This window comes from Stegodyphus dumicola, chromosome 12, assembly GCF_044657685.1.
Source record: "Stegodyphus dumicola isolate Sdum_Otavi_A_Nest chromosome 12, ASM4465768v1".
Classification (NCBI taxonomy): Eukaryota; Metazoa; Arthropoda; class Arachnida; order Araneae; family Eresidae; genus Stegodyphus; species Stegodyphus dumicola.
Genome location: NC_140779.1, coordinates 3528055 through 3544258, shown reverse-complemented (window position 1 = coordinate 3544258; position 16204 = coordinate 3528055). Strand labels below are relative to the sequence as shown.

Below are 16204 nucleotides of genomic sequence, written 5' to 3'. Positions count from 1 at the left end.
AGCTCTCAACAATATTTCAAGGAAAACAGAAGAGATAGATGCCATATGAAACATGGCCTTGAGTACCTTGAGGTTGGTCTAGTACAGGGGTCGCCAAACTTTTTTTGATCATCGCCCCCTATATAATTTTTCGAAATCTCCATAGACCCCCCAAAGGTAATTTTCAGGTAATTAAAATAAAACTATATATTAGTCTAAATATTTAATAAATCAGAAACAGTAAGTAAAGTAGCTACAGATTTTTTACTTCTTAATGAGATGAGTGTGCCTGGTGTTTCTTGGCAAGGTTCGCTATATTGCGTTCGAAATTAGTCAATTTTAACCGTACAATTAGTCAATTTTAACTCCACATTTAATGTACTTCTGTTTTTAGTTAAAATTGAATTAATGTGACTGAAACCGGGTTCAACCATATACGAACTTGGAAACGCCAGCATAAAGGCTGAGCCATTTCGTAAAATTTTGCATATTTTTGCTTTATATTTATATTAGTCCAAAATTCATGTATTGTCAAATTTTTAATAAGCGTTTTTGCTTCAAGATCGGACAACAGTTCAGCAAGCTCATCTTGTATGTTGATGTCGACGTTATCAATTTGCGCCGAAAATGGCGCAATAATCCAATCAGGGATGTCGATGTTTTCCAAATCAACAAAGCGCAGTTTAAAATCGTCGCTTAATTTTTGAAGATGATTTGTATATATTTCCAAGTCTTCTTCTTTTATTTTTAATTTGAATTTATCAGATTTGAAAAATACTTATAATCCTTACGTAGCAATGAAGATCTAAATAAATTTTATTTTACTTGGAAGCCTAACAGTATTGTCCGAACTTGGATAATTGTTACATCTTTTCCTTGCAGTTTTGTTTGAACGTCATTAAATTTTCCAAATAAGTCTGCTAAATAAAAAATATGGTTCTTATTGTTTTGGAGTTCATTGCTTAGAACAGGATTTATTTCGTTCAGAAATTCTCTCGTGGAGTTAAATAAATTGACGAGCCGTTGCAAGCATACACTTCTAGACAACCATCTAACCTCGGTGTGCAGAAGTAATTGGTTAAATAACTCATTGTTTTCCTCACAAAGTTTGAAAAATAATCTTGATTTAAGAGGTTGAGCTTTAATTTGATTAATAGATTTAATACAAAACTGTAAAGCTTCGTGTAACTCTGAACTCAGATATTTTGCTACTAAGTTGTGTCTATGCAACACACAATGAATAGTACGAATACCGGGCACTTTTTCTTTGAGGCATGTAGCAAAACCTCGGTAACCCATAAGTACGAAAACCCATAAGGAAAAAAGGGGCAGATTGTTTTGTGATTTATTATTTTATTTTCTATAAAGAATATAATATTAAGTCAATTATAAAAATATTTTAAATTTTTACGTACGCAGTTAGATATGTGTGATTTGCGTATTAAGAATTGTTTTTCCTTCAAGTCCCAATAGACCCCCATTCGACCCCTTGGGTCAGATAGACCCCTACTGTTGTTAAATAGACCCCTAGGGCTCTATATAGACCACTTTGGCGACCCCTGGTCTAGTACCTTGAGGTTGGCGTAAATTAATGTTAAGAACTCACTCGATTTCGAGGCCAAGCAGGTGCAAGTCCATCTCCGTCAGGGGCAAAGAAATCTGCAGGACTGGAAGGACTGTACCTGCCTGCCCTCGAAGTCAATTGAGATCTTGGCATAAATCTACGATAAAACACAGTTTGTTCTTACTAATTTTATAATACTTTGAGGACTACAATACAACATAGGAGTTCTTTGATTAGACCCATTTAGGCTCGAGATTAGAATAGCACAGCAAATAAATTACAACGTATTCTATAGAAATATTTCTTGAAATGTATGATGGAACCAAAACTATTTTGTGACTGACTTATCGACTGCAATCTGCTTGTTGGTTATGTCTGACGTAGACGAATATCATATAGTTAATGACAAGGAAATGTAGATGGAATGTGGAATGAAAAACCATATGAAATATTTCTTGTATAATTACTGAAAAGGGAAATCATTGGTTAAATAAGCGTAAATAATGGTAGTTTTGTTACTTTTAGATCTCTAGGTGTACAAGTTTAACGCAGTATTTTATATACATGAGAGAAAATTGCAAGTAAGATTCCATTACAAAAATTGCAAAAATACCAGAAATGTTTTACCTGGGGTAAACTAAGCATTGGGTGGATTCTTCATATTTGTATTTACCGATTCCTCTACTAAAAGTTGGTTCCTTGACGTTAGGAAATTTTTTTGTCAGCGAGCTGTATTAAAAGCTGTTTATTAAAATTTCATTGCAGCTTTAACGGAATTACTTTCCCATTTTAAAGAACTGGTTCTTTCTGCACATCATTGGTAGGAGGAAAACGAAACGAGCTCAGTTTATTTTCAATAAAAGAATTTAAAATAATACTGCGGATAGCGTTTCAAAGTAAAGCAACTACAATATTTTATCTTCCTGTTTCATTTTCTAGCAAGTCTCTTAATATTTCTATATGCTCGTTCAGAAATGTTGTTCATAATTTAATGAAAAAATCTTTCTCACGATTTATTAAAACTAGCGGACGTTAGACATATCGAAATATGTCTGTCACATTCTGATACAGACTGAAGAAAAAGCTTCCAAATATGTCTGTCAAGCTTCAACGATTGTCGTAGTATCGTGCAAAACTCTGGAGTACATATCCCTCACTTTGTCACCTTATTATGATAATAAATTAAGGTGTATCTCCTTGATACTCACACACACCTGTTTCAGTTTTTCAAAATTCTGCCGTGAAAAAAGCCACATATAATTAGTATTCTGTTTATTAAATACTATAATGTATATTGCTATATACAGAAGCAACCCTCGAAGTTAACACTTTCGCATCGAAGTCACCTGTAACGCCCGTTCATTCAGGCAATGGCAAACCGCCCCAACGCCTCGTTTATTTTCTACCTAGTTCTTTCCCCTCCACGTTAGTGTATGCCTCATTGGTTTCGCGAGTTGTTAAAAGGCATGTCAATCATTCTTTTGAAGCAAATAAAGGAGAAAAACGGAAAGCTATTGACGTTCGCAGGTGCAATCCGGCCCTAAGGTGAAACTGCACACAATGGATCTACCAGGCAGGGGGAAAGGAAAACTATTCCAAGACAAATTCGTAAACACGGGCGTTTTCGATGTTTGTTGAAAACAGATTTGGTCGTCTCTCGATGCGAAAGAGTTCAAGATATATCATTACATTTGTCACATTCCGATAACTCAAAGAAAATTAAATTATTAAAACAATTTATTCAGATGTATTAATCACTAAAAATTAAATCTTCATATTTTACTTTAGAAGAAACCTTTTAAATAAATTCCTGCACTACATATTTAGAAATAATTTTATTCGTAAATTTAAACTTGTGGCTTTACATTCTAAAAGCACGATGTTTTCTTAAAGTATTCGTCCATGATCAGATGTCAAATTTCATATTTAGTTTCTTCTGAAGCAAAACTATTCTGTGCAAAGGCACTCATTCGAAATGCGTAAAATAACATAATGGGCAGTGAGACGGAATTCGAAGAAAAATACAGGTAAGCTAAGCTATGTAAAAATAATTGAATACTAAACAATGTAATTTAAATAACTAACCACAATTGAGAGAAACGGACGGTGGATATTAGAAAATCTAATTTACCAACAGGGTGTGCTTTGTGAATAAATTTAGCAAACAAAAAAACTGGAGTGTATAGCAAAACGCACTTCTATCTCATGAATGCTTTGTATTTCTTTTCTGGTTTTTCTTCAGTTCGTGACGTTCATTGCCCGTATCTTAACTGAATGCGAATGCTTCTTTCTAGTATGCTTGCGCATAATAATGTTTTGCTCCAAAAGGACTGCTGTTTCCCAAATACATCGAATGTCTTCACCATTGAAATTACAACCGAATAAATATTGGATTTTTCTAATAGTTAAATTTCAAGTTAGAGATTGGATCTCTCATATCTCATATTTTCCATGTAAAGCAGAAATCCAGGCATTGAAATTCTGATAAGAAAAGAATGAATTTTGCAGAAGTAGAAACTATTCTGGATACACTTATCAAAGTTATAAAAAGAAACGGAAAAAATTTTAATTCCTCTTTTAAAGTGAATGTCCTTTCCAAATAAGAATATTTGGCAGTACATTCAAGGTGAAAATAGTGGAACTCCTGGAAAATTTAAGTGTTAAAGTATTTTATTAATAAAACTGTACTTGAAATTTCAGGTTAATGCAAAAAAAAAAAGGTTATAAACGGAGAATTGATTTAAGATGAAAGCTTGTGTTTAGATGACATTCACACAAGTAATTTCATTCGATTCGATTTCTTTTGAGTTAAGCAAAATACGTAACATGCACATTCAATAAAATAAAGCTAAGATACTGTATTGAAATATCAATTCAATTGTAATATCTCGTATATAACTAGTAAAAATTCTTATTGGATGGTATTTCATACATTTATTTTTAAAAAAAATATTTTTTTCGAAATGAAATAATGTTTCATTTTTCGAATAAACGTAGCACTTCTTTGATTTTGAGTTTGAAATTTCTTTCCATGAAAGGGAATTTATTCAGTAAAACAATTTCGATCAAGCATTGGGGAATATTACTGAAGTTCTTCTTTCCACAATGTCCTACTAGTTGTTCTTAATCGGTTAGTTGTCAGGAGTTGAGTGGACAAAATCGATGAACAGACGTAATTTTACCTCAATCGATTTCCTGTGGAATGATTAGATTGTGTGAGAATTTTTTCTAGTTTTTGCATGTGTAACTGTGGTACTAATTTCTTTCGAAAATCCTTTTGGGTGTATGGAATGCATGGGAGGCATTTTAAAAGAAATTTTCCTATTACTATCCAGGTATTATTAATAACTAAAGAGTTAAAACTAAAATCTAGTTTGTTGTAGAATGCCTCCTTTGAAAGCTAAAAGACCTCATAATTGTGATCGTAATTACTGAAATATTTGAATCTGTATACTGAAGAAACCCCTATACCGACAATGTTAAATTGGGCATTTTCGATGTACCTTTTCTCAAAATCTGCTGTAGATAAAAGCTTGATTTTTTTTTGTAATTAAAGTATACCTATCTGATTATACTGAATTGAGCTTTTGAAATATTTTGAATTTTGGAGTAAATTACAGAATATTTTGTTAGGCATAGTAAAATTTAACACTTTTCTCACACAAAAAAAATAAATATTTTTTCCTAAGTTTATTACAAAAAGCTCATTTCAGTAAATATTAGGGAACGTAACAAATAAGCCATAAAAAGTTTAGATACCTGTGAGCAGTAGTTCCTGAGAAAACGTACATCGAATATAAAAAAAATCACGTTTGGAGAAAAACGCGTTTTTATGTAAAAATCCTCATTGATGAAAGTAGTAGATGACAAATTAAAACTAGATTTTTTTACAGTTCTAATTTTCATAGAGATTAAAGAATGGTATTTTGAGAAAGATAAACGTATAGAGAATTTGAAAAGGCAAAAATCCGAAATCACAATTTTTTGAAGATTTTGGGGTTCCAACACCCCTGAAGCACAGAATTATTGGAGTGTATCAGTATCTAGATATGAATTAGATATTATAAAATACCATACTTGATATACTTTCATCCCTTCGAGGTTTTAAAATAAAGACATTTGTAATTAAGTAATACATTAAGATAAAGATTTTTCCTAAGGAAGTCGAATAATTTTCATTATGAGAAAAATTATTGCAACAACATTTTTCAGTTTAAATGATTATTTAAATTTAATTGATCTTATTTAAGCATTACATTAGAAAAGACGTTTCTGTAAGGATATTGAATTTAATTAAAAAATAATCTTAAACCAAAAAATAAATAAATATACAGACTTAAAGATAAAATGTTAAATAAATAACAAAAACACATAAAATCTTTTGGATTCTAAGCTTTTCATCAAAAACATTAAAATATGAAAATAACTTATTAATTATATTTGTGAATCTATTTGACCAAAAATACAAATATGCTTGCAAACAACGCCTTTAAATCCAAACTGTCCGGACCAAATTTAAGCGAATTGAATATAAAGATTCATACATATGTCAAGTGTGCATTAGACTTTTTACTGTTCCTTAAAAGTCTATTAATAAATTTTAAAAAACATTTTATGTGGAGGTACCACAACTATGCTTTTAGCCACATATGACCAAGAATCTTTTTATGTGTTTCAGTTTATACCAGAGGTCAGAGTCTTGCTAAACTCATCAATAAAAGCAATTTTATTTAAAAAGTAAAAGTCCTAGTTGTTCTCTTAAAGACGCACATTTGGAATCTAATTTCAAATAATAAATTTTTCACTTGGAGTTAGCTCAAATTCGCATTTCAAACCCGGGCGTCCCCTTTCTGTATTTTACTTTGGACGGGAGTCTACCCAGTGGCATTTGGTTCGCGGAACTGCCAACCGGATGGTCCAAGCGTTGGGTTTGGGCGCCTTGTGCAAGCTTCCCATGTGGCCTCTCTGGCTTTACTTTGGATAAAAGGCGGACGTAGCCCTATATGCTAATTAACTTAATAGTAAAGGGGTGGTAGCCACGTCATCCGTCACTATCACTATACCTCAAATGTGCATGTTTATAATTAAAGCAAACGGGATCCTTAAAACTCTAATAGTTATTTGTATCACAAAAACTCTTATAGTTATCACATATTTGCTGTTTACGACATTTTGGCTGAAAATTTCCAAAACCCTGAAGCCTAAAACATCTAACTATATTTAGATATTCTTTTACTGTTATTCCAACTCATCTCAAATTGGCCTTTTCAAGGTCAAACACAAACTTTAAGTTTTCTGGTTGAACTAGAGCAGTTATATTCCCCATAAAAGATAAAATTGCCAATTATTATTTTACTTTCCTCTATCTTTTATATGTGGAATAATTATTGAATATCTCCTTCATTAAGGATCTCATTTTGCCGTACCAGGGCATTCATGATTTGATTTCATGCCACACTATCTATAGTATTCAGTATAATCTTTGGTTTGTTTTTAGAGGTAATTTAGTCCGCAGATTACCTTTCAATTACCTTATTTCTTGATCAAGAAATAAGAAAATGTCTTTCTTACTTGAACATTCCACAGAACGACCACGTATTTGTTAAGTTTTCGTAGCTTTAGAATTCCAATTTTTAATTTAACTGGACCCACCGATTCCATAGCTCAAGACAGTGACAGATATGTCTTCGAAATATCTGTCACTCTTTTTCGGATAAATACAAAGAGGAAGTTGTTCTTTATTTTTCATCTTCTTCCACTTTTTAGCCATCTATTATTTTCTAAATTTCAATATTATTTTACTTTCCTCTATCTTCCAATGTCGGAACAATTTTCTGCTGAGGCTTTGAAACTTCCTTTCTCTCTTCTAATTTGCACGTCAGCAATCTATTTTCTAATGTTTGTGAAACAATTAATCCCAAAGGCAGCTTTTGTGCATTTAGTATTTTCTTCTTTACTGGGGTTAGTCTACCCATGGACCTACCTCGCTTATAACAACATCAGCTTTGTTAAACATTTCATTAGTTTCAATAATAGACTCTGTATGTACCTTTATGTACCTTTTTTGTTTTCTTGTTTCATTTTTGCGAAGTTCGGTGTTACACTGTTTACCTCACACATAGTTCCCGATCTCGACAATGTTCCGAACTTATGCGTTGAAAACTGAAATACAAATTCTCACAGTTCTACAAGTCAATAATTTCCCTTTTATCTAGATTGCTTTTGAACTATATTAACTTTTCTGGGAGTATTTCTCTTGGTAGCAGACTGTAACATCGTGTTCGGTTTCAAAAGACATTCACGTAAACAAGTGATGAGAGTACAGATTCTGCCCACCGTCAAATGACACTTTAATCCTTTGCGGCAAAGGATATAATAGTATCTGAGCCCTAAAGAAAGGATATAATAGTATCTGAACGTAGGAAAATAATCCACTCTGTTCGGGTTTAAAATTACATTCAATTCATTTAATGTGCGCTGACGAGCCAAAAGTTTATGGTGAACGCATTTAAATGAACTCGTCTGGATGATGTATAGGGCACGTGATAACGTGGGAATGGTGCTTAACTGCTGCTATAGAAGTTAAGAAAGATTCCTGTATTTACTTTTGCGAGTGATGGGAAAGGCTTCTGATCTAAGGGAATTTGATAGAGGGCAGGTTGTAATGGCTCGAAGATTCGGAACGAGTATCTTCGAAACTGCATGACAGGCAGTTGCTCACGATCTGTCGTTGTTAGTATTTATGCAAAGTGGACAAATGACGGTGAAACCAGCAGTAGACGTCAAAGTTTTGGACGTCCACCCGTAATCAAAAAGAAAAGTCGTCGGAGACAGACATTGGCTCAACTGACAGCCCAGTACAATGCAGATCAAAATGCAAAATTAATTAAAGTTTATAATAAAACGGAATTATATATAGATATAAGTTTAATAGTAATGTTAGATCCAACTCATCAGCAAGAAGACATGAATTTTAACAAGTAAATTAATACATGAACTACATTAAATCAAAAATCTAAGATACTAAGACATTGATCTAAATGAAGAAGTTGAAAAAATATATATATATGTACATAGAAAAAAATATTACTATTTGTCACCTTAAAATGTTGTTGATATTAAATATCGTTTAAAGAAAACTTAAATAATCTTTCTAATTATTCCATATGAATGAGGATTGATATTTTATTAGCACATTTATTGTCGTAAATATAAGTACATAAAGTTGTAAATAAGAAATCATTTTATTTTCCTTAACAGAAGCAATAAAAATGCTCCAATTTCCTCGTCTGGTCGAGGAAAAAATCTGAAATACATTTTATGGAAAGACTTTAAAACGTAGTACATATTCACGAAGCAAACTTTGAAGGTTTCTTAAAATATAGCGACTATTCCCCATGAAGACTGGTTCTGTTTAAAAAAAATATCCTCCAAAAATCAGTTTTCGATATCTTTCAACCCCAAAACATGAATATTTTGACAAGCATATTCTTGCTCGTCTTTTTACTGAAATTCAATTTAGATTGAATTTTATGTTTCAAAATTTTCTTTTCCGCTATTCGTATGCTAGTTTGCTTTTTTATTAGACGTGTTTTATATGGATAATAGCTGTTTAAATCACGTTTTATTACATTTCTTATAGCTGTTACAGTTATCTGGTCTTCTATAGTTATAAAATTATATAAAATATGAAATGTTTGTATTCTGTACCATTTTGTATAATTTACTTACCAAAACTAATAAAATTTTAAAAAGAATGCAGAATATATGATGCACTACTTTCAGCTGAATGTTTAATGTAATAGTAAATGCAGATTCCTGTAGTAAATGCTGACGGAAAGTAGTGCATTTAAATGTAATACACTACATAAATCTTTCAATAAACGTCTTCCACTTAAATTTTTATTTAGTTGTTGCTAAAACTATTTTATATTAATAAATATTGTACGTTTCCTTTTCTACATTTTATAAGAGCAATTTCCCGATTTTCAATTATTAATGACTAATTTAATGTTTAGAATGAAAGCAAAACGTTGTAGGAAAATTTAGGAAGTTTTTCGTTGTCTTCAATGTAGCGTTTTCTATTATGTTGCTTTTCTTATATTGTAGAAAAGCATAATTAGTTTTTGCTCTTTTCGTTTATAGCATATTAAATGTTGTTTAATAATAAATAATTAACCATACATAACACTAAACAAAATATAATTTGTGCATATCGTACATAACTGTACAATAGTACGCCTTTCATTTAAATATCTGTTTATTCTTACCAATATTAGCGGCACGATGTACAGTAGAACAGATTGGAAATCAAGAAAATAAATTATGCATAGCGCAAGAAAGAAGATTCTTAAATCTTCTAAGGGGTGAAGAATCTGTACGAATAAACTGCACCCTCATCCAGCTCAAACATGGGTTTTTTAGAGTGGAAGGCTCGATTAGTTGGTAGTTCACAAAAGCGAACATTTTCTTGCACATGGTATTGTTGCATTACAAGTTGTTGTACCACAACCACGTATGAGAAAATATCTCAATTCCTCACAACTTCGAATTTTTTTTCTTTTTAATCAAGTAGGGAATGTTTCTTTAATTCAGTTTTCAGGAATTATTTGATTAATTGCCATGAAATCTGCTAGATAATTTCCTCAAAATGAAATAAGCACATGAAATGTGAACATCAAGCCTTTAAAATCCAAGTCTCATTATCAAGGTATTCAAGCAGAATCAAAACACTATTCAGTTATAAAAGAGTTAAACCATCGGAACAAGAAATGGGAAAATTTTTTAAAAACTAAAACTAAGTTAATATATTAGGTGCAGCGAATAAAGAAATTAAGTGAACATTTCCTGAAAATAATATTCCTTACACTAGTGGAGTTTTTTATTGCTTCATATTTGTTCGTCAATAAAATACTATAATTGTGCTGAATCAGTTGAATTATGATCACCATCTGGCGTTCCAACGATGGTTGCAGATCGAAATTCCTCATAAAATCTTCGCTGAAGGATTAAAATCAGAAATTTCTGTCGACTGTGGCAGCAGATGGACTTCACAAATTCCAGACTTTTATATCAAATTCGAAAACAGTTTTCAAGACAAGCAAACGTTAACTCCATTTTTATAGTTAAATGCACTTTATTTGTATAATTCGTCTTATTTAGGTTGATATCGCTTTATTTTAACCCTTTTCGGTTTGTGCTGTGCTGCCACCTAATATAAATAAAAAAAAGTTAAAAGTAACGTATAAAGCCTTTTCCATCCAATTTTTCTTTGTCTACAGCGGGAATGTTTTGGGTTAGTTAGAAAGTCAAAAATAGAAATAAATTGGCTTACTATCTATCTGTGAATTGGCTTGCTACTATCTATAGTAGAATTATTAGTAGTAAAATTGGCTTACTACTATTTATCTAGCTTAATGGTCTTAAAACCCTTTCGCAACGGCGCACCTTTGTTTAAGAGTGCGGGACGGAAGGCACTCACCGTACAGGTCGCAAGATTTGCATCGCTAAGCCTAGTTTTATAATATATATATATATATATATATATTCAGAAAAAAGTGTTTCGCTTCTAGCATCGTAATATTTCGTATCATTTTAGATTAGTACTTGAGCTCTTATATATGTTAAAATTAGCACTTAATAACGTTTTTTCTTTATTTTACATGAAAATATACTTTAAAAATTGCTTATCTTGTAAAATAATTTTCGGAAGTGCTATTCAAATTATTCTAAAGTTTTAATTGATAAAAAATCCATTAATAAAGTTAAAAATTAATAAAACAATACATTAAAAACTATTTACAGTAAGAAGTAACAAAATTTAAAATGAAGACTGAGTGTGATAAACCTCGAAGCTCGTAGAAGTATCACTTTCTAACTCTTAGAAAAAGTATCACTTTCGTAATCTTTAGAAAATGAATCATCACTCTCATTTGCGTTAGTTAAATGGTTAACTAACCATACGAGGGTATTCTTCCTCTGATAAATAGCGCCTTCCCGCCATAAGAAAAAGAGAAGAAACGGAAATATATTTGAAAGGCAATGCAAATCGTAAAAGAAATCTACACAGTAACCCTAAAAGACCGTACATAGTAGAGGCAAAAAATAGAACAAAAAAGAAATTGGATATAAATCAGACACACGAATGTTTTCATTAGCACGCAGCGATTTAAAGAGCCCACCTCTGTTTACCCTTCCCCACCCCCATCCTGATGCCACCAACAGCTGATGAGCAAAATAAAGCAGAATATATCAAACTGAAGGTCAGGAACCTAAAACTGTGTTCATTTCAAAAGTAATGGACATAGGATTTCATCTAATGGCCTTCAGAAAAACGGTCCAGCTAAAATACGCATCACCCGCCCTCTGAATGCAATCTAGTGATGCGTGGATGGAACGCCCGGCTGTAAGAGACGTTCTTATAGAATGCGTATATGGAACGCTCGTCCTGAAAAGGTTTTAACGTAAATCAGTTACGCAGAAAGGAAACGAAAAAAAATGTGGTATTGAGCGTTAAGGTATATTAACCATTTGCGCTATGACTAAACTTCACGGTTGCGGTGCCGTGCGCTATTATTTAACAAGCGGTAAAGTGTCTCATTTACGCCGCTCCGCGTCTGCGAGTGCAATCCAGAGCTGTAACTCGAGAAATAAACAATCTCGTTGTTAGGCGACGTGTGCACCTCTTTTTTTATTTTTGCGGTAAATACCTATCGACGTGGTGTTCACGTCGCTCGCGGTTTGAGACGAAAGCATCTCGACGTGCGTGGCACGTCTTTTTAGCGCAAGTGGTTAAGAATTGTTTAAATAGGGAACGGCAAAATCAGTCCTATTCTCAGAAATACTGGTCACTTCAGAGTTGCTAAAATATGAGAGGTGTTTATCATGGCTTATCATGTTTTTAACTAAAAACACATTTTAATTGCCGAAACATCGCCTTAAAGTATGGATAAAATAGTGTTTCACGCATCTTTTCAAATTCTGATAATAAGGCAGCTTATCTTTCTCAACACAAATGTTTACACACGAGCTCTTAATTACACTCTTGAAATTTAAACAAAATTATAAACGTAATATAAAGTTAGAATCGCAGGTATTCGATTAAACTTAGAGTAAACTATTTTAGACAATTTGCTCCTAAACAAATTTCATTCAACCCCGCCATTTCCAAAGATCTGAAGGCATACATTTAGACAATTTTAACGCATATTAGAACTTGAAATGTCAATCACACGCTTGCTGCATTTAGGATCTCTTCTTCTTTTACTAAGTTTCCAGCCCGGTTGAATCCTGGCTTCTAATTCTCCAGAAATGAATTGGATAATTACTTATTCCCTAAGAGAAATCGATTTTACGGTATGCTGCTTATATGAATCCTGAAATCTAATCATTCCAGGGACAAGGTGACAAATGGCTTTGAAATTTCAATGGCGTGAACCGAGAATTTCTAGCCGAAACCTCGAACGCAGTTAAAGCCGCTATGATTTAGGGATGTCGCTGTGTTTAAAGTGTTGCATTTAAAATTAAATGCGTTATCAAATGAATTGTTTCTCAAATCACAGATACATTCGCGTATAATTTAGGGTAAATTTCTGGAAATCAGGTAAATATTGTGCTTGAATTTCTTTTATTTTTAAGAAAATAATGAATTTGGAATCTAAATTTGTTTTATATAATCTTTAGATTATTCAAGACTAATTAATATATATTTTTGCAATGTAGACGAATGGGAGCTATGGTGTCTGTAGGAAGTTTTAAAAGTTTGTATGGTCATTTATAAATATAATTGTATTTTCGCAGAATTCTAAAACTATATCCCCGAACTGTTAATATTTCAAAATTAAATTTACAAAATATATTCGTTAAAGCCAACAAACAAAACTGCTCAACGTCTTTTTATTTGTTATTTTTTGTTTATACAAGTGGCTTCAACATTTTGCTGCGTATTTCGGATATTTCGCCCTTCACAATGTTTGTTCGAAATGAACATTCCACGATTTTCAGCAAATCGTCCTGCTAAGTATATCTGTAGAGCAAATCTGTGCATTTACTCTTTCATCATATGGCGTTATGGTCTAGTGTTTAATATGTGTCATAAAGTTTTCAAATTTCAGCCATATCAAAATTATTTTACTCAAGACGTACCTACATAATGTGCAGATAACTTTTTTTCATCTTCCTCTTCAAAAACGTGTTTTGAATATCATTGGAAAATTAAATTAAAATATTTATTGAAAGATTATTCTTCATAATTTTGCGGGCAATTCAAAACTTTGGTGTCGAATTAGTGCAGAATTTCAGTAATATTTAACTATTAAAAAATAAATTAATAAAACATGCGTGGCAGTTTGTAAATTGGCATAGATATGCAGAGAAGGCATTGGCCTGCCAATGTAGGCTATAACTAATACATCTAATCAATACCCAATATGTAAATTTGCGAAAACTGAGGTAATGGTTTTTCAGATCTCTTTCAAATAAATAAAGCATTGATTACTGACATGCACCTTCCGATATCATTAAAATTATGTTTATAGCATTCTTCATATTATTAATAAAGCACTTCAAAGGAAATTATCAACTTCAATTCTTACTTAAAGCAAGGAGTAAACATTCGTTGTTACGAAATAAAGTGGAATTGAAGCTGGGAAAGTGCGGCGTCAGCTTCTATAGGGTGGCCCAGAAGTCACTTTACATTTTGAAAATTAAATAACTTTTTTATATTAATATATTTCTTTTTCTCTTTTCAGAATTAAAAAATATAATCCCTGGAAATTTTTGGTATGGATAAGTTTACAACAGAACAACGAGTGAAGATAATTGAATTTTACTTTGAAAATGGACGGTCAATTGTTGCAACTCAATATATGCGCCATTTTAATGTTCGACATCCCCCTTGTAGGCCTGCAATAAGGAACTTAGTGACGCGTTTTCAAGGTTCAATTAGTGCAATCTTTAAAACCAGCAGACTTTCAGAAACGAGTAAATTATGCTGTCAGGTTTAGAGAACTGCAAGAAATGACAATGAGTTTATTCACAAGTTGATCATGGGAGATGAAGCTTATTTCCATTTGAATGGACACGTGAATAAGCAAAAAATAAAAAAGAATTAATTAAATACAGTCATTTAAGAAAAGGTTATTTAATTTTCAAAATGTAATGTGACTTCTGGGCCACCCTATAGAATCTATGAGCGTCACAGTTAGTTAGTTTTGGAACACAAAAGCACGTTTGGTTGTTGTGTCTGTCCTTGTATGTATTTCGTTTGCTTTAATAAAGTGTTTCCATATTTTTTGGAATTACATTTGTCGTCCTTGACTTTACAAAACACCCAGCGTCGTGTTAATGTGCTAACCCATGAATTAAATTTTGGCTTTTCCTTCTTAACATTCCTTAATAAAAAAAATCTTTTTGCTCGTTTGTTTATATTTATATCGTCCGTTAAAAAATTAGTAAAATAGCAGGCATTTCTCCATAACTAATTTATTGAAAGTCAGTTTACATTTGGTTTGTTCCTTTATAATGAAAATCTTGAAATTATTTTTATATTTCCTAAAACATTTCGTAATCCATATTCAAGTTTGTTCTGGGATACTATCTTCTTGTTTATACATGGTTCAAGTTCAGTTACTGATGATGTATCTCGCAAAGAATTGAATAATAATTTGAAAAATTATTTAATTCTTTGATAATCCTGATATTTATCCTTTTTAATTAATTAGCTCTTTATTTCAGGCTTCTTAAACTTTATTGTATACAGCGCAGTTTACGGAAGCGCAAAACACTTCGGCCAAGTTTCAGAAATTAAGGAGTATAATGAATTATCTTTTAATGAAAACAATGTAATTTTGAAATTACTCGACTATATTTCGAGATGTGATTCGACCAAAAGATACGTATCGTATTTGTTTTTCTTCAGTGAATAGATCGCGCATATAAAGCCAACCAGTTGAGCTTATAAAATTTTGAACATTATCTAATGCAGTGGTCTCAAACCCAAATTGCCCGCCGGCTGCATGCATGATCTGAAAATAACTAACGAGGAAGTCTTATTTTTTATCAAAAAAATGAACTATATTTTTAATTACGCTTGCTTTTTTCATCAAACGTACCTAAAGAAGGAGAATAATTCAAACGTACATTCATTTCCTATCTGAAACTTAAATTTGTTACCTGGAAGTTACTTCTGTTGGTTACACTTTGCAGTTTGGATATATTGACAGTTAAATATTAAATTTTCAGACTGACTTTTCTGTAAAATGCACTGCTCTCCAAAAATTAAGGAACAGCATGTTTTTTGTCTTAATTTGAGAATGAAGCAACACAGAAATAGGAAATTTACAAGACATTTTTGTTCACTAAACAGTTCTTTAATGAATGCGACACAGAATGTTTCTAAAGTTCAACTCAACAAAAAATTGCATTCTTGGCAGAGAAATCCAGTCTTGGAGAAACAGTATAATCACAATTTTTTTAGGGAAAATGGGATGGTAACATTACAAAAATGGGTTCTAATAAGGAATGTGTTGACCCCTAGCTGCAATGCATTGGCGGCAGCGACGTTCCATGTTGTCAATTAAGTTGTCGCTCAATGAAATGGGAAGCGACGACCAGACACGGGGCAATCCTTGCTCAAACTCATTTAACGACCTTGGAGGAGGA

The 16204-nt window shown here is 32.1% G+C and overlaps 1 long non-coding RNA gene across 1 annotated transcript in view; it reads left to right on the top strand.

The window, feature by feature from the left end:
* Nucleotides 1-14805, top strand: part of LOC146993493 (uncharacterized) — a 176980-nt gene extending 162175 nt beyond the window's left edge. The window contains exon 4 of the long non-coding RNA XR_015038285.1: nucleotides 14293-14805. This is a non-coding gene — a long non-coding RNA (uncharacterized LOC146993493). The remainder of the gene's footprint in view (nucleotides 1-14292) is intronic.
* The last annotated feature ends 1399 nt before the right edge of the window (nucleotides 14806-16204 follow it).